Source organism: Arachis hypogaea, chromosome 2 (genome assembly GCF_003086295.3).
Source record: "Arachis hypogaea cultivar Tifrunner chromosome 2, arahy.Tifrunner.gnm2.J5K5, whole genome shotgun sequence".
NCBI classification, from domain to species: domain Eukaryota; kingdom Viridiplantae; phylum Streptophyta; class Magnoliopsida; order Fabales; family Fabaceae; genus Arachis; species Arachis hypogaea.
The window spans coordinates 33456406-33459470 of record NC_092037.1 but is presented as its reverse complement, the minus strand read 5'-3'; the positions used below and the strand labels follow the sequence as shown (position 1 = coordinate 33459470).

The following is a 3065-nucleotide window of genomic DNA, read 5'->3' as shown; positions in this document are numbered from 1 at the left end:
AATAGAAGAGAAATGGAGGAGAGACGCCCAAAAACTGACACAAAAGTTGAAACAGCTTTAAAAACGCCCAAGAATTTGGATGGAGCTGCGTAGGGGCAGAGGTTACAAGACCATAACACCTCGGACTCCAGATCGGTAAAGGGAAGTCGGACACTCAGCTTAGAGAAAAAACAATCATAAGCGTAAAAGAAGAGCTTCTCGGAACTATCTAAAGGCGGGAAGCACACTCTCTCCTCGGATTCCGGGGCCACTAGTTCGTAATCCCTCTCAGACTCCCTATTCTCACATATGCTACAGTGCCTACGGAACCTAGCTAAATACTCAGAATCTACCACAGAAGGGACTCTTAGAGAAGAGGGTCTACCCAACCAAGACCACATGGAATCTTAGTCGACATCGCTTGAAGAACCTTTCGAGACATAAATTTTTACCTACAAAGAAGAATACAGCAGCAAGCAAAAATCACATAAAGAAGATAGCAAAAACCCATTCAGCAAAGCAAGAAACAAAAACCCCACGAAGAAAACGCGGCAACCCGGAACAAAAAATACCGGAGAACAAAAAAGAGCCCCCATATACAAACAACAAGCAATGGCGGCGCCTCTTTTCGGGGCAACCCAGGCATAAAGAAAAAGAAACAAACAAGAGCCACACAAAGGATAGAAGCACATGTGCACAAGAAAGGAGAAGCATGGAACAAACCTGGAAGAAAGAAACGAAGACGACGAGCTCCGAAGCAAGGAGAACGAAACGACGGCACAGAGGAAACTCCAGAAAGGCACACGGAGAGATTCGGAGAAGCAGAGCAAAGAGAAAGAAGAAGCAGTGCTCGAAAAGGATAAAGAAAAACTAAACGCAGAAAAGAAGGAAAGGGGCAAATAAATAAAGCCTTCACAAGGCCGAACGGAAATCGAGAAAAAACGGTAAAATGCAATAAATGCAGGAACGGCCATTTTTTGAAATTTTGAAAAACTACTATGCCCGAGCTCGACCTCCCAAAAAAGGACGAACTCGGGCAGGGGCACTGTTCATACCCTGACCGGGCTCCTCCAAACTCGGTCAATTCATAAAAGGTCCGACCTCGTCCTAAGGCTCACGCCTAAAGGTCGGACCTCGGACAAATAAAGCAAGGAAGGCCCATCAAAAGGAACGCAGCCCAAAACCTAAAGGCCGAAAAGGCCTAGAAAAAGCGGTTCCACAAAGATAGAGATAAAACCCCCAAAGATAAGATAAGATAAGAATATCTTATCCAGGGAAGATCACGGCCAACTACTATAAATACACTGGAGCACCCATGTATGACATTCATTCCACATTCTACACATATCTGCTTGGACCCATGCTAACTTAAGCATCGGAGTGTCATTGCAGGTACAACCACCAACCGCTCTACATATCAAGCTCGGGTCCCTGAACCCCCACCTCGGGCCTTTCCAGACGACCGAGCTACACGTTTCAGGTAACCCTCGGAACAATATCTTTTTCAACTAACTATTTGACTTTTTGTTTATTTCCTATCTTTTTCAAAACCACTTAACTACTTCTCTCTCTCTAATTTTCGAAAATATCTCATCCCTTTTTTAAAAATTCTTTTTAATTAATTAATTGTTTTGATTTTAATTCTATCTTATCTTTTATTTTCGAAAATCATTTAACTTCTTTTCAAATTTATTTTCGAAATTTCTTCCCTCTTCCCTTCTTCTATTTATTTATTTCTCTACTAACACTTCTCTTCACCTCTCTTCATCTCAAATTACTGCCCCTACCTATTCATTCTTCTTCACTCCTATTCCCTTTCTTCTTCTACTAACATAAAGGAATCTCTATACTATGACATAGAGGATTCCTCTTTCTTTCCTTGTTCTCTTCTTCCCTATATGAGCAGGAACAAGGAAAAAGGCATTCTTGTTGAAGCTGATCCAGAACCTGAAAGGACTCTGAAGAGGAAATTAAGAGAAGCTAAATTACAACAATCCAGAGACAACCTTTCTGAAATTTTCAAACAAGAAAAGGAGATGGCAGCCGAACCCAACAATAATAATGCAAGGATGATGCTTGGTGATTTCACTAAACTAACTTCCAAATTTGATGGAAGAAGCATCTCAATTCCTGCCATTGGAGCAAACAATTTTGAGCTGAAACCTCAATTAGTTGCTCTAATACAACAGAACTGCAAGTTTCATGGACTTCCATCTGAAGATCCTTACCAGTTTTTAACTGAGTTCTTGCAGATTTGTGAGACTGTAAAGACGAATGGAGTAGATCCTGAAATCTACAGGCTCATGCTTTTCCCTTTTGCTATAAGAGACAGAGCTAGAACATGGTTGGACTCACAACCTAAAGATATCCTGGACGCCTGGGATAAGCTGGTCACGGCCTTCTTGGATAAATTCTTTCCTCCTCAAAAGCTGAGCAAGCTTAGAGTGGATGTTCAGACCTTCAAGCAAAAAGATGGTGAATCCCTCTATGAAGCTTGGGAAAGATACAAGCAAATGACCAAAAAGTGTCCTTCTGACATGTTTTCAGAATGGACCATATTAAATATATTCTATTATGGTCTATCTGAGTTTTCCAAGATGTCATTAGACCATTCTGCAGGTGGATCCATTCACCTAAAGAAAACGCATGCAGAAGCTCAAGAACTTATTGACATGGTTGCAAATAACCAATTCATGTACACTTCTGAGAGGAATTCCGTGAATAATGGGACGCCTCAAAGGAAGGGAGTTCTTGAAATTGATACTCTGAATGCCATATTGGCTCAGAACAAAGTGTTGACCCAGCAAGTCAACATGATTTCTCAAAGTCTAAATGGATGGCAAAATGCATCTGGTGCACGAAATTGTGATCAATACTTTTCACAAATCAAATAATCCCCGGTAATGAATCCAAAAACTTGGTGTTCAATACCATGGCATAAACACAACCTCGCGCAACTAACCAGCAAGTGTACTGGGTCGTCCAAGTAATAAACCTTACGCGAGTAAGGGTCGATCCCACAGAGATTGTTGGTATGAAGCAAGCTATGGTCACCTTGTAAATCTTAGTCAGGCAAACTCAAATGG

At 41.3% G+C, this 3065-nt stretch overlaps 1 non-coding gene across 1 annotated transcript; it reads right to left on the bottom strand.

Moving 5' to 3' along the window:
* Positions 1 to 2414: 2414 nt before the first annotated feature.
* Positions 2415 to 2518, bottom strand: LOC112763815 (small nucleolar RNA R71). The gene has a single exon (XR_003182942.1). It is a non-coding gene; the product is annotated as a small nucleolar RNA R71 (small nucleolar RNA).
* Positions 2519 to 3065: the final 547 nt, after the last annotated feature.